The 25,742-nt window shown below is 37.3% G+C and overlaps 1 long non-coding RNA gene across 2 annotated transcripts; it reads left to right on the top strand.

The window, feature by feature from the left end:
* The first annotated feature begins 2,209 nt into the window (after positions 1-2,209).
* LOC116420189 lies at positions 2,210-14,786 on the top strand. 2 transcript variants are annotated; one of them, XR_004230471.1, is made up of 5 exons: positions 2,210-2,250; positions 2,810-2,874; positions 5,615-5,692; positions 10,154-10,273; positions 11,666-14,786. It is a non-coding gene; the product is annotated as an uncharacterized LOC116420189 (long non-coding RNA). The 2 variants fall into 2 exon arrangements; XR_004230470.1 differs by lacking the exon at positions 10,154-10,273.
* The last annotated feature ends 10,956 nt before the right edge of the window (positions 14,787-25,742 follow it).

Raw genomic sequence — 25,742 nt, forward strand, 5'->3', positions numbered from 1 at the left:
TATTTTGGGAGAAGTCTCACCTGGTTATAGTGTATGATTTATGTGATATATCTGTAATTTCCTTGCTGATACTTTATTTAATTATTTTCGCATTAATATTCATTAGTTAAATTGGTCTCTAGTTTTGTTTCTTTATTTGCGCTCTTCCCCAATTTAGTTACTAAAAACATATTTGAATCATTAAAAGAATTTGGTAGGGCTGTTTCTCTTTTTTTTTTTTTCAGTTTATATAGTATTGGAAGTAATTGTTCCTTAAATGTTTCATAGAATTCACTTGTAAATAGACCTGCAGGGTTTGGTTTTGGTTTTTTTGAAGAGAGCTCATGGATACTCAATTTCTTTTTCCTTTTTATCCCCAAATAAGGGTATTTAAATTTTCTATTTCTTCTTCTGTTCATCTGGTCAATTTTAATTTTTGTCAATTTTTATCAGTTTCACTAAGATTGTCAATTTTATAAACAGTAATTGGGCAGATTGTCAATTTTATAAACAGTAATTGGGCAGAATTGATACTGTTTGTTTCCTTTTGTTCTTGCCTTGTTATTTTTTTAATTTCTTTCCTTTTTTATTAAAAAACAAAAACAAATTAACCAGGAGTTTATCTATTTTATTTTTTAAATAAAACAAATTCCTAGTTTTATTTTTATTTTTTTTTAATCTTCAATTTTATCACTTCTTTGGCTTTCATGATTTCTATATGATTTCTATATTGGTGTTTAATTGTGGATTTATAATTTGTCCTCTCACAAATTATGTTTTTTTGGTTACATAGCCAATTCATTGATCTGTTCTTTCTTTTATTGATGGAAGATATATATTACCCCCCACATACTGCTTTGCCTTCATCCTATAAATTTTGCTATGTTGTCTCATTGTTGTCATTCTCATAAAGTGAACTGTTAGCTGTTACTATGATCCACTCATTCTTTAGGATTAGATTATTTAATTTTTCATTAATGTTTAATTTATGCTTCCTCGGACCTTTACTGAGCATATTTTATTCCATTATGGTCTGAAAGGGGTATATTTAATATTTCTGCTTGTTTGCATTTGTTTGTGAGTTTTAAGGCCTTACTACATGGTTTCTCCAGAGATCTATCATATCTGGGGAAAAAAAAATCTATTCATCTCCTTAGGTTCTTTCTTATTTTTTGGTTAGAGTTATGTAGCACCATGCAGGGGAAAGTTGAGCTCTCTAGCTAGTAGAGGTTTACTGTTTATTTTCTTATGTAAATTATTTAACTTTTCCTTTAAGAATTTGTATGTCATTTAAATTTTGAGTCCTTATAAATATTTTTAAGGATTTTTTGTGTTCTTTCCTCCTCTGTTTTAAATCTCCCTTATTTAGGTATTATCTGAAAATTGTATCATGGAAAAAAAATCTGTAGGTCCTTTTCTTTTTTATTATTTGCAAAACAGATCATGTAATAAAATATGATATGTTGATGACATTTTTTTCATACATAGATCTGGTCCTGGGTATTTTTTCTCCTTTGGGATTTAATCTATGGCTTGTTATTATTTTTCTGAGATTGGATTGTTAAATTTTTCTCTAGTGCCCTATTAATACAGATATTTTACATTTTCTCATAAACATTCATTTCACTTAAATTTTTGATTTTCTTAGTTAATATAGCTGGGCAATGTTTCCAATATTTTCCCTTGGTTTATTTTGTTTGCATTTTTCTTTCTTGTCCCATTGTTTATGTTAAAAACTTAAATTATTTCATAGTTTATATATTTTTAATCTTGTTAGATTTTTAAAATTTGATCTGCTTTCTCTTTTGTTAATATTTGGGTTTTAGAACCTATATTTTAATGTTTAATTTTGTAGGGTTTTTTAATGTGTTGAGTCTCAATATTTTCTTAATCATCAAATTTATTCATCTCATTCATTTTTACAATAAAAACTTTTAATGATTTTTTTTTAAAAAAGCAGAATTAGGAGGTTATGCAGTGTGGTACGTATATATTCAGTATTGACATTGAAAGATTCTCTTGTCTATGGTAACTTTTAGCAAGCAGTTTCCCTGCTTATCTCTATTAATTGGTCTATTTTTGCTTTTGCTTTCTCTGAGATTTATACTTCTACCTCTGCATTTTTTTTTTACTTCAATTGAATTATAATAGATTCTGAATCAGGCCCTTATTTTAAATCTGTGTGTCTTTCTGTTTCAGGTGTTTCTTGTAAACAACATTTTGTTAGATTCTTGTTTCTAATTCATTCTGCTATCTGCTTCTGTTTTACAGGTGAGTTCATCCAATTCGCATTCATATTTATGATTTCAAATTCCACATTTCCCTCTATTTTTTCTCCTATTTATCCCTTTCTGTCTTTTATTACGATGACCCTCCCCAAAAGTTTGTTTTGCTTCTGACCATTGCCTCCTTTTTAGACTGTGTGTGATCATAGATTCCTCCTTCTTTGAACCAGTTCAAATAAGAATAAGATTCAGGCATGGCCTGCCACCCTATTACCCCCTCTTTTATAAAAACTTCCTTACATGCTTCTTTTATGTGAAATATTTTTCATCATTTTCCCGTTCCCTTTCATCTAGTTTTCTTTTTTTAGATCATCCCAATATAATTCCTTCATTCCCACGCCTCTGTCTATGTAGATTCCTTCTAATTGTCCTAATAATGATAAAGTTATAAGGTAGATGCATCATCTTTTTAATGTAATGTAATGTAAGCAGTTTAATCTTATCAAGTACTTTATGGTTTCTCTTTGCTGTTTACCTCTTTATGTTTCTCTGGAGTCTTCTACTTGAAGATCACATTTTTAATTCATTTCTGGTCTTTTCTTTAGGAGTGCCTCTATTTCGCTCAGTGTCCATTTTTTTGCCTCTGAAGAATTCTACTCAGTTTTGTCGGGTAAGTTATTTTTTGTTGTAACCCAAGCTCCTTTGCCTTCTGGAACATCATATTCCAGATTCACCTCACTCTTAACATTGTAGCTGCTGAGTATTTTTTAATCTGAGTTTAGCTGCATGATACTGAATGATTTCTTTATGGTCATTTGAAGTTATTTTCTCTTTGGAGTGGGAGCTTTAGAATTTAGCTATGACATTCCTGAGAGCAAAACATTTCCACAAAAGTTATTTTGAAAAAGAAAATGTAGCTTTCCTCCCCGTCCCAAAAAAAGTTTCAAGTTTTAAAAAGATATGCTTCAGGCTGTATTCAGATACAATCAGTTTTTTTCTCTGGATAGGGATAGCATTTTTCATCCTAAGTCCTTCAGAATAGAGAGTAGCAAAGTCATTCACAGCTAGCTGATCATCCCACAACTTTGCTATTACCATGTACACAGTACACTTCACTGTGCTTAAGCTCATGGAGGACTTTCTTGCTTATAATTTCTTATAGAACAATAATATTTCACTATAATCACATACCACAATTTATTTAACCATTCCTCAACTGATGAGCATCCCCTCAATTTCCAATTCTTTGCTCTGAGGGGAAAAAAAAGAGCACTAGTATCAAGAGAGATTAAGAAAGGCTTTCCATAGAAGATGGAATTTAACTATTTTTGTGGTGAAAAAAAGAGCCAAGTGTAAAGCCATAATACTTGCCCAACTTTTGGGGAAATTCCATGCACAGTTAAAAACAGGTATACGTTTTCCTATTCCCATTTAAATATTTCCCAGAAGTCTTTTATATCTAAATTTTAAAATATTTCAATCATCTCCTTAGTTTTTCTTTCTTGTTTATTTTTTGGTCAGATTTGTCTAGCCTTGAGAAAGATGGATGAGATCTTATACTATTAAAGTTCTCTTGTCTAATTCATTTAAGAATTTAGTTGCTATTCCTTTGGGGCGCATATATGTTCAGTGTTGGTATTAATTTTTGAGTGTTGAGCTTTGCACATTTTTTAGGGTTACGTTGGATTTGCCCCCCCCCCATCCTCTTATATCCTTCTGCTGCTTTCACAGCTCAAACTAGAGCCAGCAAGCTTTTAATACTACTAAAATGGTGTGTTCCATATAGAGTTCTGTTCATTGCATTTTCAATGTGAGTTCTGCAGGTTCCTAACTTGGGAGTGGGTCTGTTGACTTGTGCCTGGTTGGAAGTTTCAACAGACTACTGCTGGATTCTGTCCCTGTTAACTCCCTGATAGATGACTGAATTCAAAGTGACTGAACTGCTGGCTCCAGTTTGGTCTGTGACTCCTGCCCTGATAATTCTCTGAAAACTTATGTACTGAGACAGAGACTAGAATTGAGTCACCACTCTGCTCCTTCAATCACAGCCTGCCTACTGGTTTTTCAGAACTGGTTTTATTCAGTACACAGAGCCCAAAGTCACAAATGTTTCTTGTCATCCTTAGTCTGTGATCCAGAGCCAAATAGTGAGTAACAGAGCTTCCAGATGGCACTGATTCCTCCTTAACTCAGCATGGTTCAGGGATCCCCTGGGATCTGTTACTGTCCTGGTGCTTTGTACCCTGTTACCCTGCCTCAGACTTCCCATGCCTGCTTACTGGGATGTTTCATGCCTTAGGTCTTCCTGTCCAGATCCTAACCCTAGTGTCTGCAGACTTCTCTGTTTGTCTTCCTAAGCAGCTATGGGCTAGAAAAATGACACTGATTTTTTCTTGGCTTTTGACATGAAATTTGGTCTGGCACATTTTCTAGATTGTTATGGACTAGATGGGCTGAGAGAGTTAGGCAAAAATCCTTTCTCTCACTCCACTATCTTAACTCTATTATCACTTAGTTTGACTTTTGCTTTTACCCTGTCTCGTCATGTACTTTTAGAAATAAATCTCTTCATGTTCTTTCAGTTATTATTTTATTGTTGTTAACCCCATGGTTGTCTTTTTTGTTAAGTCCTCCCCTTTCCCCACTGATATTTCATTATCTATTCCTTTCTTGGTTCCTTGTATTTCTGTTGTCTGTGGTGTTTAACAAATTCTGATTTTCTTTATAGAAAGGTTTTGAATGTCTCTTATTGAGTTTCTATTTTTTTTTTTTCATTAACTCTGCAGGGGACATCACATTGAGCTGCAGTGGGGTTCCTTTCTCTTAGAAATGCATTATTACATTATTAGAGAGAGCAAGCTTTTAATACTACTAAAGTAGAGTTCTGTTCACTGCATTCTCAATGTGAGTTCTGCAAGTTCCTAACTTAGAATTGGGTTTGTTGGCTTGTTCCCTGGTTGGAAGTTTCAGCAGACTACTGCTGGATTCTGTCCCTGTTAACTCCCTGGTAGATGATTGTGGTTTCTGGTGGGTGTAAAATATTTTCACGCTATTCAAATTTCCCTTCCTTTATATATTGGAGGTCTTTTCCATGGTCACTTGCAGAATTCCTTGTTTGTTGTTAAACTGTTCCATTTAATCACTGTGTCTTAGAATTTGTGGTTTACTTTTTTTTTTTTTTTTGGAGGTGATTTGTGGATTCTTTTAATCAACACTTTTTTTGCTTAGAATTTCTGGACATGTTTCATGTCTTATTTCTTGTGTTTTCAGGTTTTCTGATGTGTTCTTCTGGGACAGTTTATGCTGTAAAGTTGTCCTTTCATGTTGTGTTTTCACAATCAGCATGTTTTGCTTGTATGGAGAGATTGTGTTTTTATTTAGCATTATTGTTGTTTGCTTCCCTTTTCCAGATTGTCCTTCACTTCATTGCATTTGCATTCCCAATCACTTGTTTTCCATTCGGGTTCTTTGATGACACTTGCCACCAAGTAAGTTTTTCTATTTTGTTGATTATTTCTGGCTTATGGCATCTGAGTCACATCTCTCTCTCTGCTAATCAACAAGGTATATATGTACCTTCTTTCACCCAAGCATGTTATGCACTTATGTCAACTATCCATTGCTGGAATGATGTGAGCTAGTTTTATCATCATTATTTCTTGCTCCTCACCTTTGCTACCATCTTCTGCCTCATATATAGAAGACAGCATGGTACCAAAAAATTCTGTCTCTGAGAAGTTCTACAAGAACTTGCTTGTCTCTTTTAATTTTCAGTCTTGAGAAATCCTAAAATCTTGCCTAATTAATGTCTTATTAATTCAGAATCAAAGCATTCTCTGTTCCAACTCAGTAGAAAATCATAGCTTTCTTTCCTCCACAGGGGAAGGGGACCAGAATAACTTTGCATGCTCCAAATCAAGGAGCAGGAATACCCTTCCATTACATGTCATCCTGCCTTTCTAAGTCAGTAATCCAGAGAACTTGAGATGAAAGACCAGATGTAAAATATCAACTGAAGCATATATTTCTGAACATTGTCAATATAGAAAATAGATTTGTGGGAGTAGGCAGATTTGGGATGAGAGATTGATATTTCTTTTTTTGGTCTTATTTTAAAAGATTTGTTGAGGTTAGTGGCAGTAGAGGAAGACACGGTGAGTTCTTATAAGTGAATAAATGTAGGACTCATTAATTTTTTTAGATTACATTTAAAAATTGCAAAAAACAAAATACAAAATGGAAAGCACAATTTACTTTGTTACTTTATAAGATCCATTTGAAAGAAATGTGGAATATATGTTTTATATGCACATACATATAATTTCCTAGGAAGCAAGGCACAAAGAAGCCCAGAGAGAGATTTAGTTTGGATACGACGTATGTGTGCATACAGACACCCATATAGAAGTATAGGTGAGTGTCACACACACACACACACACACACACATACACATACACACACATGCTTATTACCAAATATGCTAGCTGGTCTGAAACCTCTTCTATAAATGGAAATTGGACACTTACTGGTATAACAGGTTTCAGATTCTGATCACTGGAGTGTGAAGGACCTGGATGAGAGTCAGCAGGTGGGCCCAGTGCTGCATTCTCCTCACTAACAGTGGTATGCCTGCAAGGCAAAATAAGAGGTGAAAGATCAAAAGAACATATGGTACAGTACAATTTAATTCAAAGGACTCACCACATTCTTTTGTGTAAAAGTGTCCCAAGTTCTAAAGGTGTTCATAAATTATTCAATTTGATGACATTGAGTTATTTACTCTATAGTGACACATTATAGGACTAGAAGAGTGCAATAGTCTTTTCCAATCTATATTAACAAATTGTCCAAAGTAATACGCAAGACAAAACTGTTGGGTGATACAAAAGCTGACACCACACATTATGCAACTGAGTTATGTAGACAGTGTAGGAATAAATGGAGTTTTCCTTAAAATGAAAAGTAGCATCTATCTAAAACCATCAGCAAGCATTATATGTAACAGGGATAAACTGGAAGCATTTCCAGGCCACTATCACTATTATTATTCACTATTGTATTATAAATGTTTTCTTTAACAATAAGAAAAGAAAAAAAGAATTAAAAGAATTAGAGTATGTAATGAGGAAAGAAAAGTATCACTCTTCCCAGATGATATGATGATATATTTTAGAGAATCCTAGAAAACCAACTGAAAAAAAACTGCTTGAAACAATTAACCATGTTAGCAAAGTTATAGGATATAAAATAAACACACATAAATCATTGGCATTTGCATATGTTACCCTCTAAGCCCAGCAGCAAGAGATAGAAAGAGAAATCTCATTTAAAATAACTGTAGATAATATAAAATATTTGGGTCTACTTTGTAAGATAAAGACAGGAACTTTATGACCACAATTAAAAAACACTCATTACAAAAATAAAGTTAAATCTAATTAATTGAAAAAATATCAAGTGCTCATGGGTAGGCTGAGAACAAAATAATAAAAGTGACAATTCTACTTAAATTAATTTACTTATTCAGTGCCACACCAATCAAATTGCCAAGAAATTATTTTATACAGCTAGAAAAAAACAACAAAATTCATCTGGAAGCACAAGAAGTCAAGAATTTCAAGGGAATCAATGAAGAAACTGACTTATGAAATAAATTATAAATATTAAAAAGGATGAGTAGGAAGTTGTCAAGTGATCTAGTTGACATTGACAGTATAATCAGCAGTTTATGTAGAGACAGAAACAAAGAAAGATGTTATTTCAAGTTATACCATATTGTACTTTCAGAATGTATATTATACATATAGAAATATTATTTTGACTGGATTCATGGTGTTGATGCCTTTTTAAATAAGTAAAGGGGATTGTTTGGATTTTTGCTTGTCTTTTTAATAGAGCTTGACAAAACTGAAAAAAAAATGTTTAAAAATTGCATGGAGAAGTAGGCAGAAGATTAGAAGACAGAAGTGGAGGAGAAGAAAGAGAAGGAGCAGCGTTGGGAGAAGGCTGCTGGGAATATAGGTCATCATTTTGCATGAGGCAAGAAGGGCACTTGTAGCTTGAAATGAAATAATCATAGGCAGTTAGAACCTTAGGTGAATAGCTGATGTTTGGAAGGAATGATCTACTTGCATTGAATTTATTCTTTGCCTCCAACTACCTTTTGGTTGCTCTTGTGAATGTGTGTTATTATTGCGTTTCCCCTCCCCTACCCCCATCATCCACCCAACTCCCTTCTTCATTGCTATCTGCTCAACTTGCCTGTCTGCACTGGGAATTCCTCCTCTCTGTAAATACTCTATTTGATTGTTGTCTTTTGCTCAGGAATATTGTTTCCAGTTGAAGATCAGGTGAATTGTATACCATTCTTCATAAGGAAGGCTAAAATTCCAGAGTAACCTCTACACCTCCCCTCCACCAGTATCCCCCACTACCGCTTTTGCTCCTGTCTTCAGGCTAACCCATTTAGGCTTCATCCAGGTGTTGACAAAGCAGGAGAGGAGTCTAAAAAAGAGAAACCTTCTCTCTTTCCTCCATGGGGATGAAAGTGATAAGAAGACAGCATCAAAGGAACGCCATGGGCAAGTGGGGAACCAGGTTGAACCCAGCTCTTCCAAGCTTCAAGGGCAGCTCATTATGACATAATTCAACAACTAGGTCATGCCCAGTATGAAGGATGTTGTTCAGTCATTTTTCTTGGGTCTAATTTTTCGTGCACCCATTTGGAGTTTTCCTGGCAAGGATACTAGAGTGGCTTATCATTCCCTTCTGTAGCTCATGAGGAAACAGGCAAACAGGGTTAAGTGATTTGCCCATGGTCACATAGCATGTATGAATCTGAGGCTAGATTTGAACTATTGTCTTCCCGACTTCAGGCCTGGCACTCTTTCCACTGCAGTGCCACGTGGCTGCCCAATATGGAGCATACACAACAATTATCATTGTCACAGGATCAACAGTATCATTGACATGCACATCTGTATTACTCTGACATCTCCATGATCTTTGTCTCATCTTCATCATTATCACCCTATCTCATATGCCCAATGAGGAACATTTTATATTAATACCAAATGAAATAATGGTATTAATGAATCACACTTTATCACCACTATTTTATTTCTCCACTTTATATTTCCAGTACTAATACTGTTACTTCTCTACCAAAGTCAATTTCAGATCTCTGCAAACTCCACTGATAAATCTTTATCTAGGACTTGCTCAAGCCCATCATTGCTGTAACTTCACTGCAATTATTGTCACAATATTAACAATGTCACTGTCATATGCAAACCACTGTGACCATCACTTTTAAGTTACTATGATCATCTTCATGGATTGATCTTCAGAACTTGATATCTCTCTATCATCATTGTCATATTTCACCATCACCACTCTCCTTGTCACCACCCCCTATTCATATTCTCATCACCATAACTTTCAAATCTTTGACTTCCTAATCTCTGTCTCTCTTACACACACCTGAATCGTTGTCTAGTGTTGATATTTCTACCATCCCAACATCTCTCATATCTCTCCTCTTTTCTCTCCTCAAACAGTCACCACCTTGTTTCAGCCATGTTTTCCTCTTACTTGGACTATTGCAATAGCCTTTTCCTGATCTTCCTGCCTCAAATTTTCTCTTATACCAATCCATCCTCCACTCAGCTGCCAAAATGTTTTCACAGACTATAGCTCTGACCATATCAGTCTTCTGCCCAACCAGTTGTGGTGTCTCCTCATTATCACCAGGATTAAATATAAAATGTACTATTTGCCATTTAGAATTCTTCAGAAGTTGCTGCATTCCATGCTTTCCAGTCATTTCAAACTTTTCCCTTCTCTGAAAATTGCTTTTCCTCATGCATGACATCACTCCAGTTTTTTGATGCTGGATATTCCCCCTGAAATTCCTGAAATGGTCTCTCTTCTCTCCTCTGCTCTTTAGCTTCCATCACTTGCTTCAGGATTGAACTGAAAACCATCCTCTGCAAGAGTCCTTTTCTGGTCCACCTGAACTCCCTGTCCACTTGAGGCATCTCCTCTAAGTCTGCCTTCTTTCTATTCTGTATGTATTGATTATGTCAAGAAAATTTTTAACAACTTTCTAACTGACATGCATTTTTCAAAAAATACTTCATAATATTTTATTTTTTTTTCCAATTATGTGTAAAGATAGTTTTTGCTATTCAGTTATGTAAAATTTTGAGTTTCCCATTTTTCTTTCTTCCTCCTTTTTTTTCCAACCTCCCCAAGACAGTGAACAACTTGATACAAGCAATACATGTACAATCATATTAAATATATTTCCGTATTAGTAATGTTGTGAAAGAAAAATCAAGACAAAAGAGAAAAATCCACTAGAAAGAAAAAACAAATTAAGAAAATGAAAAGGATATGCTTCAATCTGCATTCAAATCCTGGCATTTACTTAAGAAGAGCAGGTCATGTTTCATGCCCTTAGGGTCTGCAGAATGGAGCTTGAGATCTCCAATCTAGTTATGGTGTTAACAGGCTAATTTCCTGTTTTACTTGATATAAGTCTTCTGACATTGGTTCTTTGAATGTCTACATTTTTATTTTTCCTTATTATTCTTGGAAATCCTATTGTAGTCATCCTGCTTATGTAGCCAACACTATAGAATGTAGCTTATTGATAATGCTTGGGACTGACTGAATGGCAAATGTTTTTTTGTGGATCATTCTCTGAATGTACTAAAATGAATTTCTCTTATATTTCCATTGTTGATGAGTCATTGGCAGTAGTACCTAGAATGTCTTCCTGGACAGTTTTGTCATTATTGCTTAGTTATCTATTTATGTGTTGCTTCTGCCACTATAAGTCATAAGGGAGATTGTAATCATTCTGTGTATAGGGAAAGTCTTGTGTTTCTTCTTTCAGATAAGAGAATTATTGCAAAATGTGCGGGGTCAGCAATGATCATTGAAGCTATTGCTATGTTTAATACTTAATTTAATACTTAGCCTTCTCTGGGAAGTTTAATACTTGGATGTGAATTTGAGAATGGAAACCATTGTGAAAGTGATGATATTTCTCTCGTTCATACATCATTGCTGTGGAAATGGGAGACTCATGCTAAAGCTTCTCCAGAATTTGTCAGTTTGCCAAATTTGACTTTGGAGGCTAATTGGAATTGGATCCCAGAAGAGTTTGTTCTGCATCTTGCCACCATGGTGGGGGAAGTGCCACTGGCAGAGAGGAGCTACTTTTAATTTCTAGATGCCTACTCACCTGTCCTTGTGGGACCCTGGTAGGATTTCTTTGCACAGATTCTCTTCCATTCCTGGAACGCATTCCATCTTTACCTTTGTTGATCATTAATTCCTAGTTCTGTCAGATGACACCTCCTCCATGAGACTTTTCCTTGACTCCCTGGGCACTAGAGAAAGGTTTTTAACTTAAATTTTAACTTGGATCTTCTATTTTGTACCTCATCAGCCTTAGGTAAGAAGAGGAGCAAGAACTTCCTTCCTCTGCTCACTTGTCATCCATCTCTTGCTGTGGAAAGCTGCTTGAGACTGATGGTTCTGCTTCAGTGCAAGACAACTTACACCTCCTACTAACAGACTTACTCCTGCTGGTAAAAGAGCCTCTGTGGGGAGTCCCTGATTCATGTGAAGAAGAGGCCTTTCCTTTGACCTCAGGCCTTCCATCTCCTCCTGCACCTATCCCTTGAGGGTAGACCCAAGTCAGTAGGGAGCGGGACCTCCAACTCCTGCTGTACCACCTTGTGACATCCAGTTTTTCACAGAAGCAAAGTAGTGAAATGGGGCCTCCCATCTGACCATCTGACTGCGTGCCTTCTAGTTGCTGCTGTACTTGTCTTTTGCCTGATCTTCAGCCTCCTCTGGGAAGAGGAGTAGTGCCTTCAATAATGAACCTTCCTCCTCCTGGTCATACTTTACAAATCCCAGTGATTCTGAATCCCTGTAGGCCATCACCCAAGCCACATACTCCATCTCCCACTACCAGGTTCCTTGTTTCCATCCCTCTAAACCCTCCCACCCCAAAGTCACCACCAAATACTACCCCTTCTACTCCATCATCCAGAATGCCTGTTCCATAGACAGCAAACTTCCATTCATCCACAATCTCTAGCCATCTTCTCGCCATCACTGAAACCTGGCTGCCCCATGATGGCACAACATCCTTGGCCAGTCTTTCAAGTATTGGCTGTACTTTTACTCATTCCCCTTGATTTACTGGTCGAGGCAAAGGAGTTGGAGTACCCCATTGCTGTTTCTGGGTTCTCCCTTCCTCCATTCCTCAGAAACCTCTCCTGTGAGGGTCATGCACTTCATCCCTTCCACCCAAACACAATCCTGGTAGCTGTTGTCTATATACCTCCAGGTAACTCCACTTCTTTCTTCAATGAATTCAGTTACGTCTTGCAATTTGTCTCGCCTCCCAAAGTCCTGTTTTCAGGTTAGTGGACTTCAGCGTACCTCCTAATTTTTGCTCAAAACACCCAAACCATTTGCTTCCTCCATTGACTCATTCCCCTCACTCCTGAATCACTTAGCCACCCAAAAAGATGGTCATACCTTTATCACCCACAGATATTTAGTAATTCTAATATCTTCTAATTTGACATAATCCATTCTTTTTTTCTCTTCTCTCTTTCCTTTTCAAAACCTACTTTTCATTCCCACCAATCTCTTAGCCTCTCACTTCTTTTTAAAGCTATCTCCACTACACTAATCTGATATCTTGGTTAATCAATAGAACTTTACACTGTCCTTTGGAATCAGTCCCCACACCATCATTTCACTGATTGTCTGATTCCTGCTTAGCCACTTTTGGCTTACTCCCACCATTTGCCACCTTCTGATTTTACACACACTCACACAGGTGAACAAAGGTAGAGATAAACACAACAGACCTGGGTCTACTACAAACTTGTTACCCAGTTTCTTTATATAACATCTAGTGTACAGAATCAGAATAGACAGGGGGGACTGTTGGGAGCACTATCTTGTGGTTGACTCAGACATTATACTCTTCCTGTTCAATCACATGGACAGAACATAGTATTAGACTTTGGCTCATTTAAAATCTAGATTTGCTGGATTGTAACTAGCACCTAACTCCTATTTAACCAATGTAAAGATTGGCAGAATGGTGCAGAAAGGAATGATGGATTGAAGTAAGTGATGAATTCTTTCTGTATCAATATAAATTCAGACTAAATTATCCCCATTAAAAGTGCCCATTACATTCTTAAACCCTATAAAAGGTCATCTGACATTGGATTTAGACTCAATCACAGTGGAGATAGTATTGAGCGGATTTCAGCCAAAAATATAGCCGTTGCCCATCTACAAGAACAAATAATTGGAGGAAATAAATACGAGGGACATAAATGTTCTTTTTAATAGTGTTTCTTAAGTTGGTATTAAAATTAGAAAATAAAAAACACAAGTTTGACTTATGCTAACACTTAACTAGTGTTAAATTGAGCATGCAGTTAAATGCTAATCCAGGAATGAGGGCTTATCAAAATTGTTAACCTTGGAGTATTCAAAAATCATAGTAGGTGAGGCTTACAGTGGTGCTGTAATCATAGCCAGTAGTCAAACTAGGATTCCAATCTGGTGCTTTTGATTCCAGTTCCAGTGATCTTACCACTGGACCACATTCTCCATCTTCCCCCATCTGTGGCAATTCATTCTGAACCAATCCATTTCTGTCTGTCTGTCTCAGGCTCTTCCCCCTTTCTCTCTCCCTCCCTCTTCCTCTCCTTTCAGTCACTGCCAAACTTTTCCAATGTATGATCTGTATCTACTGTCTCAAATTCCCTTTCCCCCCACCCATTCCTTAGATCACTCAGTGGGTCTTCAGGCTCATAGTCAAAGATTTAGATCTGAAATGGACCTTGGAACTCATCTGGTTCAATCCCCTCATTTGACAGAGGCCAAGGGAAATGAAGTGACTTGTATGAGATAATGCAGCTTGTAAGTGCCTGAAGCAGGATTTGACATCAGGTCTTCCTGCCTCAAAGATCAGGGGTGTAGCCATGAAATCATACTGTCTCCTATCCCCTCATCTTACTTGGTTTCTCTCATCTCTAAGTTCTAAGATAAGAAGTGTAATGGAGCAATTTATTTTTGAAATTGTAAAAGAAAAATTATTTTCCCCAAATACAGTGTTCCTTGTGATAAGCATTGAATATATAATTGTTGAGCTGACTTGTTTTTTGGTTTTTTTTGTTTTTGTTTTTGTTTTGCTTTCTGCCTGATATGTGATAGTCTATGCTGAATGAGTGAATTCCTTATCGTTTCTCTGTCCTTTGTTGAAATGAGAGTTTTAAAAGGATTTCTGTGACAGCTTACTCTATGACAAATATTAAAAAGTTAAATAAGAGTCGTCATTTCTGCACCAAAGATAACGGAAAGGTTCTGTAGGTATTGTGTCATATAAACAAATGTTTATGCTATGCTGAACCCATGTATGAGAAGTCATAGCTTAGCTTAAAAGGAGATCTTGGAATACACTAGGGAGGGGGAGGGTGTGTTCCTTTTGAGAGTTAGAAATGATAATTAAAACTATATGAATATGGTATGGGTGATGCCTTTTGACTTGCATGTAAATTGGATTTAAGTGAGAAAGAGTTGCTTGAAGCCTTCAGTCACACTTCTTCCAGAATCATTGGAGTTCAATGGCAGGACAAAAATGAAGATGACTGGCTAACACTCTGGATGCAGTGGATGACGCTGACCAAGCTCTACAGTGCTCCCCGGGGCCTGCTTCTGTTGCCTTTGGGCCCATTGACACAAAATGTTCACATGTTCTTATTAAATACATCAGGGATGTTTTCATATGCTTGGGGTAGACACCCCTCTGACTCACAGATGAGTTTGTGGTCCATCAGTTACCCTCAACGTGGCGTTAGCCCATCTGTTGAGGTGGCTCTGTTGGGGTGTGGCCACTGCTCATTGCCACAGCTGCTTTTTGGAGCTACCATTGAGAGCTAGGTGCTCTAGTGTATACACCAAAGATGGATGAGCAGCCCTGAGAAGTTTTTAGCAAGACCTCCTTGCCATAGAGGTACAAGTTTTTCCTGAACACCATATACATCCCAGTGAATATAAGAGAACATTAAACAGTAAAAATTTAATTATCCATGATTTATTTAACAATTAGCAATGTGATAACATGTTCCTTTGAATACAATATTGATATTCAGTAATATCAACCCGCAGTGCTCTCTACCAGAGCCTGAAGGAAATGGATCATCTCACTCAGCCTCATGCATCTGAGTACAAGCATGGTCACACAGGTGATCAAGTCAGTAAACATTTATTAAGGACCTACTCTGTGATAGGCTATGTACTAAGCATAAGAAAACAAAGATATCCTCTGTCATTGAAGAGCTTACAAACTAAGCTTGGACACAACAAGCAAACAATTATGCACAAAAAGGTTTATACAGGATCAGGTGAGCATGTAAGAAACAAAAGATCTTGCCAAGAACTCCACTGACTTGCTGATGAATTCAGGAAAGAGTTATTTTACATTCTTGTAAGGATGGCTACTTACATGAGCCCTTTGACTCCCCTTTGAAACTCCAAAGGCAACATTTTATTCCCTATCCTGAAGCATAAATCCCTCCCCTGATTCCCCATTAACTGAATGTTACAAAAGTTATAGGACATGAATTTCCAGCCCTTGTTACATAGTCCCTGCCCCAAGGAACTTCCATTCTAGAAGAGGGAAGTAACAAAGGGAGGGCTGAGGGCAAAGAAGATTCTTTTCAAATCTCAGGCCATCACCTCCAGTTTCAAAAGTCAGTCCCTGCCCCCAAGAAGCTTACCGCCTTTTGGGAGAGATAACCTTCACTCTTGATGATTCTCTGATGTCCTTGCGGATTTCAGTTTTCTAATTTAAGTTTCATTTCTCCAATTTAATTTCCATAACTGTGGAAGCCAAATAATTGCCCATCCATTTCTTAAAGATACACAAATTGTACTAAACCCAAAATGCCTACATTCTGAGAGGCATCATTCTCTCTGTATATGTGAATCTAAGTGAAATAATCCTTGAGGCAAATGGGAACTGAGCCTGAGGCAGAGCAGCCTCCCTGTTCCCTGACCCTGGGAGGGGAGGGGTCTCATACTCCTTAGCAGTGGGACACAAAATGCTTAGCATGGACATACTCCATGTTAAGACCCACACCTCCACTTAGAGAAGAAGCCAATCAGAAAAAAATGACAAGGTTTTTTCTTTTTTTGCTTTTATGTTGTTGTTTTGAATTCTATAGCATATTAATTCAATGGATCCAAAACTGGATTTCTTTTTTTTTTTAATTTATTTTTTAATAGCTTTTTATTTACAAGTTATATGTGTGGGTAATTTAACAGCATTGACAATTGCCAAACCTTTTGTTCCAATTTTCCCCTCCTTCCTACCACTCCCTCCCCCAGATGGCAGGATGACCAGTAAATGTTAAATATATTAAAGTATAAATTAGATACACAATAAGTATACATGACCAAACCGTTACTTTGCTGTACAAAACGAATTGGACTCTGAAATATTGTACAATTAGCCTGTGAAGGAAATCCAAAATGCAGGCAGGCAAAAATATAGGGATTGGGAATTCAATGTAATGGTTCTTAGTCATCTCCCAGAGTTCTTTCTCTGGGCATAGCTGGTTCAGTTCATTCCTGCTCCATTGGAACTGATTTGGTTCATCTCATTGCTGAGGATGGCCAGGTCCATCAGAATTGATCATCATATAGTATTGTTGTTGAAGTACATAATGATCTCCTGGCCCTGCTCGTTTCACTCAGCATCAGTTCGTGTAAGTCTCTCCAGGCGTTTCTGAAATCATCCTGTTGGTCATTTCTTACAGAACAGTAATATTCCATAATATTCATATACTACAAGCCATTCTCCAATTGATGGGCATCCACTCAGTTTCCAGTTTCTGACCACTACAAACAGGGCTGCCACAAACATTTTTGCACATGTGGGTTCCTTTCCCTACTTTATGATCTCTTTGGGATATAAGCCCATTAGAAACACTGCTGGATCAAAGGGTATGCACAGTTTGATAACTTTTTGGGCGTAGTTCCAAATTGCTCTCCAGAATGGCTGGACGTATTCACAACTCCACCAACAATGTATCAGTACCCCAGTTTTCCCACATCCCCTCCAACATTCCCCATTATCTTTCCCTGTCATTCTAGCCAATCTGACAGGTGTGTAGTGGTATCTCAGAGTTGTCTTAATTTGCATTTTTCTGATTAATAATGACTTGGAGTATCTCTTTTCATATGGCTAGAAATAGTTTCAATTTCTTCATCTGAGAATTGTCTGTTCGCATCCTTTGACCATTTATCAATTGGAGAATGGCTTGATTTCTTATAAATTAGAGTAAATTCTCTATTTTGGAAATGAGTCCTTTATCAGAACCTTTGACTGTAAAAATATTTTCCCAGTTTATTGCTTCCCTTCTAATCTTGTCTGCATTAGTTTTGTTTGTACAAAAACTTTTCAGTTTGATATAATCAAAATTTTCTAGTAATGATCTCTAGTTCTTCTTTGGTCATAAATTCCTTCCTTTTCCACAGGTCTGAGAGGTAAACTATCCTGTGTTCCTCTAATTTATTTATAATCTCATTCTTTATATTTAGGTCATGAACTCATTTTGACCTTATCTTGGTGTACGGTGTTAAGTGTGGGTCGATGCTTAGTTTCTGACATAGTAGCAAAACTGGACTTCTTATGAGAGTCTCCCCTGCAATACACCCTTCTGAACTTTCCCATTACTGTCAAGGACATTCCTTCACACACAAAATGATACACAAAAAGATATTCCCACCTACATGCTTTTGCATAGGAATGCATTACAGCCTCACAGTTCTGCCTCTGAGAAGTCCTAGTTTCCTCGCTGCCCTCCCCTCATTGAGATCTTCCTTTTCCACTCTACCATTCCCTTGTATTTTATATTTTATATAGATTTATACTGACCCTGCTGCATCCACTAATAAGATATAATTTCTTTGAGGGCAGGGAATATTTCATTTTTTTTTGTCTTTGTAGCCCCAGCACCCATGGCACATATTAGGGGATTAATAAATGCTCTTACCCATTGATTGACATACAAAAATATAGCGTGGTATTTTGTTAAAATCCAGTAGCTATACTGGCTATTGTAGTATACTGAAATGTTTAGGCCAAAATTATACTTTAGTAATAAGTTTTCATGTTCTCTCTCCTCCCCCTACCCCAGAATCACAGAATCTTAAAGGTGGAAAGTATTTCCAAGGCCACCATTCCAACCTAAATGAAAATTATCTTTGTAGTATCTCCTAACAAGTGGTAAATTGCTTCAATCAATCCATGAGTATTTATGAAACTCCTACTATGTGCTAGGCACTGTGATAAGCACTGAGGATACAAAAAAAGGCAAAAGTCTGTCCTCAAAGAGCTTACAATCTAATGGGGGAAGACAATATACAAAGAAATATAAATCAAGCTATATGTAGGAAAAATACACAATGAAGAGGGGAGGTACTAGAATTAACAGGGACTGAGGAAAGTGGAATTTAAAGAAAACCAGGGAAGTTAATAGTTAGAGTGGAAGAGAGAACATTCCATGCTTGAGAGACAGCCAGAGAGAATGCCCAGAACCAAGAGATGAAAGATCTTGTTTATGGAACACCCAGGAGGCCAATGTTACTGAGTTAAAAATACAGAAAGAAGATGTAAGAAGACTAGAAAGATAAGAAAGAAAGGAAAGAAAGGAAAGGAAGCTGGGATATGAAGGGTTTTGAATGCCCAGCCACCTTTTGGATTTGATCTTGGCGGTGACGGAACTACTAAAATTTACTGAATAGGGAGATGACATGATTGCATCTGCACTTTAGAAAAATCACTTTAGTGGTTGAGTGGATGATGGATTGGAGTGGGGAGAAACTTGAGGCAGACAGATCCACAATTATCTTTTGCTGCAGTTAAGGTGTGAAGTGATAAGGATCTCCAGGGTGTATGTGTGGTGGGGGAAGAAATGGCAGTTTCAAAGGAGAGAAGGAGAATTATTTGAGAGAAGCTGAAAAAATGAGATTGATAGGCCTTGGCAACAGCTTGGATATTGGAAATGAGAGATAGTGACTTTGGGATGACTCCTAGGTTGTAACCCTGAGGGAGTGAAAGAATAGGGTTGCCTCCTCCAATAATAGGAGGCAGGGTAGGGGTTAGGAGCAAAGATAATGAGTTCTGTTATTGGACATATTGAGTTTCAGATGTCTGATGGATATACAGTTCAAGATGTTTGAAAGGCAATTGGAGATGTGAGATTAGAGGTCAGCAGAGAGGTTGGGGGAGAATGTGTAAGTTTGAGAATCATCAGCATTGAGATGATAATTAAGTCCATCGGGATTGATGAGGCCACCAAGTGAAGTATATTACAGAGGAAGAGGGCCCAGGATAGAACTCCAAGGGACACCTATGGTTAAAGAGTATGATCTAGAGGAAGAAACAGCAAAAGAGACAAAGAAGGAACAGTCAGAGATGCAGGAGTAGAATCAGCAGAGAGGTGTTCCAAAAACCTAGAAAAAAGGGAACATAAATAAGAAAGTGACAAATAGTGTCAAAAGGTATAGAGACTTCAAGGAAAGCAAGGATTCAGAAAAAAAAAACATTGGATTTGGCAATGGATTATTAGTTGTTTGGCAACAAAGATTATTATATAGATATAATATTAATAATATACTATTATTAGTATAATAGATATAATTATCTATTATAATTAGATAATAATCTAATTAGATTATTAGATAATCAAGATTAGATTATCTTGAAGGGGGCAGTTTCAGTGGAATAATGAAGTCAGAAGCCAGATTGTAAGGGTTTAGGAAGAAAATAAGATGAGAAAGTAGAGGTACCTATCATATCATTTTTTCAAGGAATTTAGCTATATGGAACAGAAAAGATATAAGATGATAGCATAACCCTAGATGATTTTAGTGAATTTTTAGGTGAAATGTGAAGCAATATTCTCAGCTGAGAGGAGGGAGTCATGGGAGGTTCAAGGAGGGATGAAAAGTTTTGGAAGAACTGCTGGGAAGAGTGAGGAGATTGAGTTGGTAAGGGGGGGCACAGTACAATTGCTAAGTAGCAGTGAGGGCCCAGTTTAAGATGAATGGCATAAATTTGTAGTAGACCCAGTCAGAGAACAGTTATGTGGTTTTCTCTACCTTCATTCAGCAGCTTGTATATAGTTTCGAAGGCAGCAAATGGTGAGAGTGATCAAAAGCTGAGGTTTGGCTGGACAAAGACCTCTAGTGACAGAATACCCATTGCCTTTCAAGATACTCCATTCTACTTTGGGACAGGTTCCCAAATACAAAAAAAAAAAAAAGTTATTCTGCTCACAGAGATAGAAATCTTTTTCTGCAACTTTCACCCATTGTTCCTAGTTCTATTCACTAGGGCCAAGTTTGATATTTCCTCCTAACAGTCCTTCTAATACTGGAAGACTCCTTTATTGTCCCCACCTTAAACTTACCTGGCTAAACACTCCTCATTACTTCAAGAGTTTCTCTTCTCGCATAAACTCAAGGCCCTTCAACCATTATTCCTGACTTCTCTGGATGTTGTCCAACTCATCTATGATTTTACTGAACCGTGGTACTGAAGAACAAGATTCCAAATCCCCTAGCTGATATACCAGTTTTCTCTACCATAACCCTATTAATTAGTCATCTATCCTATATCTGAACACCAAAATTAATGAGTAATTCACCAACTCCTAAGCCAACACACTTCTTTTTCAAACAACTCTGATTAAAAATTTCTTATTTAAATTGAGATAAAAATTGACTCTTCCATTGCTTCTAATTTTTGCCTCCTAATAATTAGCAGAACAATTGTTATTCATATCTAAAGGATATTCTTAAAATCTTAGTGAAGTTTTAAGATTTAATAATTTAAAATCTATTAAATATAATAGTTTTAATCACTTAAAACTGAACCAAGGTCTTTGGGACACCCTGTAAGTAAGTGTCTTTGCCTTCCAGAAATCCTGCTTCCTAATTCTAGGAGCTCTCTCTAGTTGCCACTGTTGCCATTTTCCTGCAAGATGGGCTTGGTCACCTGCAAATTTGCAGATCTATCTTCTAAACACTAGGAGTAACTTTCCTACACGTTACCTTTCTAATTATTCTCATAGAAAGTAAGCTATCTAATACAAACAATATCTAATACAAACAATTATTTTCATATTCTGCTCTACAGTTTTGTCAGTGGTTAGTCAAGTTCATTGGCTTATAGAAATGCTGTTTTGTTTTTTGTTTTTTGTTTTTTTTTTCATTTTTTGACAGTCCTATTGTGGTACTTCTGTACTCTGATTTTTTCAGATATCACTGACAGTGACTCAGCCATCACACTTGCAAATTCTTTCATTACCCAAGGGTGAAATTTTGGTTTGGAAGGGGCAGCTAGGTGGCACAGTGGATAGAGCACCAGCCCTGAAGTCAGGAGGACCTGAGTTCAAATCTGGCCTCAAACACTTAACACTTCCTGGCTGTGTGACCCTGGGCAAGTTACTTAACCCCAATTGCTTGGGAGGGAAGAGAAATTTTGATTTGGAGAATAACTTATCACTGTGGATCCTAGTAGCTTCAAGTACACTCCTTCTCTGCCTCTCTCAATTCTGACAGCAGCTCAGACATCATTCTTTGAATTCATCAAGGATGACTGGATGCTCCCTTATCATTTCCTCAGGAAACATGCTCTTTCAGTGTCAGATGTTTTTTAGGTCTTCTCCTTTGTTTTGAGGTTTTTTCTCTTTTTCTGTCTCTCTCTGATGGACAAGGCGAATTAAGCTCATTGACACCCATCTGATTCCTTTTCCATCTGTAGAGACACAAGCAAACCCTTTCCCCCAAGCAGGTAACCTGTCTGGTCCATTCCATTCACCACTTTCTGGATCTCTCCTCATCAACTGGAGATTATATTAGAGCTGCTGGCACTGGACACTGCCCTTCTGTCGGGTTAAAAAGATTGTATTCTCCCCAGTTGTAATCCCTTTCTCCCATCTGATTGCTTCTCTGCTGATTGATATATCAGAGTCCTGAAGTTTTAAAGACTCTCTGGGTGTGACCTCGGCTGCCATCATGCCTCACCTGTTTTTTGTTTGAGGTTTTGTTTATGGAGCTGGGTGGGCCCTGCCTTTCATTTCTCTGGGTCAATCTACATTCTGAGGCCCAGTGGAAGCCTTTATTGCATTTTGGACATGGGGTTTTTGGTCTTGTTCTCTCATTCTGTCCTCTCACTCTATCCCTATGCCAACATTGAGCTTTCAGATGCCCTGCTTTATCACACTGAAAGCATTGACGAGACTCTCTGGAAATCCCTTGCCATGAGGGACCCTGTCTTCTCATGTTCTGCATCATAGCCTGGGTATAAAAGGCATTTGTGCCCACTGTGGCACAGTGTCTTATGATCTCCTCTAAAGGAGCATCTTTGTGCAGTCCTAGAATGATTCTTCTACAAACCTCATTAGCATTTTCTTTAGCAAGTTGTTTTATCATTATTCCTGTAGCTGTGTTTTCTCCAATCATTCATATGACAGCTGTTTGCAGATGTCCCACAAAATCAGCAAAGGGTTCATTTGGACCTTGCTCTATTTTCCTGAAGGCTGCCCCTCTATCTTTTTGTCCTGGGAGGGAACCTCATGCTTTGATAGCAGCAGGTGTTTGCTCATAGGCTATCAAAGGGTAATTAATCTGTGTAAAGTGTCTGCATATTGACCTTTACCTGCTAGTTGGTCAAAGGTGATTTGTATTTTGACTCCAGTTTGCCTATTTTGTTGGACTTGTATTCTACATAGTTCACTATACTCCAAAAGCCACAACAAGTTTTGTCCAGGTTCTAAACATGTCCTTGCTATAGATTTCCAATCACTAAGGGTCAAAATTTCATAAGCCAAATTCTCTAATATCATCTTAAAATAAGATGATGTAGCCCCATAAAGAGTGCAACCCTTTTTCAAATCTTATATTTTTTTCCAGATCAAAAGGAGTATATCTTCTCCTTTGTTGAACTGAAGAGTCAAACTCTTGAATAACAGGCTATGCTTCTATTAAATCAGATACATCCTGCCCTTCTTTTTTAGCTTTAAAACGTGTGCCTTTTGTAATCTTGTCATAGGCTGCTTCATAATGGTGCTTCTTGTGTTACTGCCCCTCCCCCTTCTCCTTCTCCCTTTACCCATGAAGGGTTAATTGAAGAGGGAGTGTCATGAGATGGGGAATGCCCTAATGGCTCCTGCTGTGAAGCATCATACTCCTTAATTTAATCAGAATCATACTTAACTCCATTCTTGTCTGATTCTTCATGATTTTCACCTACTTTGTCATTATCCTCCCCCTCCTACACTTTCTTTTTTTTTTCCTTATTCTAATACTTTTATAATTTCTTAAAGCCAATTGTATTAAATTATATGTATAAAATGTTTCTTTAAGAATTGAATCAGGACCATTATCATTGTAATATTTAACTTAGTTGCTCTCCTACTAGTTTCCACTTGTCTGGCTCTAATTTTTCTTCCTTAGAGAACCTAGGAGATGTGTATTTTAATATTTCAAAGAGTTCAATGATCTGCTTCCAAGTTACAATCAAATCTTGTTTTTTAATTAGTTTAACTATGCTTTCAACACATTTTCCTTGAGGTGGAAAAGGTTCCTTTCTAAACATTTGTCCCATTTCAGCTGAAATACTTTCCCTAATTTCTGAGTCACAGAGACTTTTTCATTGAACTCAGGATTGGAGGTTTTTCCACTGAACTCAGGATCGTGTCAGTTTGGACTGCTGATTGTAAACCTTAGTCCCATGTTCAGACGCCAAAATGTAATGTTCTCGTTGGTTTTCTGGAGGTCTCTGGACCAGTCTTTGTTTCAGTTCAGCAATCACCACAAGAATAGTCAGGTGTTAAAGTCCAAATTCTTTATTTTCTCCTTCACAGTCTAGTTCCCTTGCCTGGGGCCCAGTTAGCTTTCTTGAGGCCCTTCAGATGGGCCTTGGTCTCAGTGGGGCGGGGAGGGGGGGAGAGACAGGACAGAGCAGCCACCACAAGGCTGGTGAAGAAGATGGAATGAATCTCTCTGAGTCCAAGGACTTCTGCTTCAGCCTCCAGCCACCAGAAAGGTGGATGATGGAATGAATGTGTCTCTGAGTCCCACCCTGGCTGAGTTTGTCCCAGTTTATATGCTCTATTATAATTAGATCATTTACAGTATACTGAGTATAAGCCAATCATTATATCACTAGGGAATCATTATTTGTTGTAAGATTAAATCAATCATACTAAACTAGAGAACTATTAATCACCATGCTAAACTAGATAACCATTGTCTTATCAATTCCACTTAGTTAGCACCTTGTTGTAAGAATCCTTGTTTCAAGTACAGAGTTCTGGCCCATAACAGTCAATAATTAAAGAGAAATCTCTCCATCTTCCATTATTTCCCATTTGTTCTGAGTGAGCTCCTGGATTTTCTTTGTTTTTCTTTTTATTTTTTTGCCCATGACAGAATTAACAGACAAATCCTTCACTTTTATTACCATTACCAGCTCATCCTGATCTTTAGGTGGTCTGCTGCTGTTCTCTTGTATTTATGGATGATATGGGAAAGAGGAAAGAGCACTGGACTTGAAGTCAGGATAGATTATATTTAAATGCCATCTAGGATACTTTCTAACTGTGTGATCCTATTCCATACCCTTATCCTCTGTGGACTTCAGTTTCCTCACTTGTAAGATGAAGCCACTAATATTACTAGTAGCTATCTTTGTGGGTTTTTTGAGATAATGTATAGAGAACTATTTTAAAACCTTATGGAGCAATATACATGTCAGCTACCTCTCCCCACCTCTCTGTTTTTCTATTTGTGTCTGTCTCTGTCTCTATCTCTCTGTCTCCAGATGTCTCCCTCTCTGTCTATCTCTCTGTCTCTGCCTCTGTTTGTCACTCCATCTCTCTCTCTGTCTCCTCATCCCACCATCCCTCCTTCTCTTCATCTGCATTTCAGGGTTGCTGTTCATATTTGTAAGTGTGAACTATTTTGAACATTCTCCGTGCTCCACATCTTTGCTGCCATCCTTTGTCTCCCATGTGAAAGGCAATGTGGTACAGAAAGACCCCTCTATGAGAAGTCTTGTGAAAACTTGCTTGTCTCTGAATTTTTAGCCTTTGATAGGTACTAAAATCTTGTCTAATTAGTGTCTTTTCAAAGTATTCCCTGTTTCCAGCTCAGCAGGAAATCATAGGTTTATGTTTTTCATAGGTTAAGGGGACCAGAAGCATTCAGAATAACTTTGTATATTCCAAATCAAGAAGCAGGATCTTTCCATTACATGTTATCATGCCTTTCTAAAAGCAGATTCCTTTTCATCTTCCACATATGCTGGCAGCAAGCAGAGTGTGCTACACTGGCTGTACTACACTGGCTCTTTGGAAGGGGCACTCATTGGTCAAGACCCCATTACACTAAGGTGGTATAATAAG

The sequence above is a fragment of the Sarcophilus harrisii genome, chromosome X (genome assembly GCF_902635505.1).
Source record: "Sarcophilus harrisii chromosome X, mSarHar1.11, whole genome shotgun sequence".
NCBI classification, from domain to species: Eukaryota; Metazoa; Chordata; class Mammalia; order Dasyuromorphia; family Dasyuridae; genus Sarcophilus; species Sarcophilus harrisii.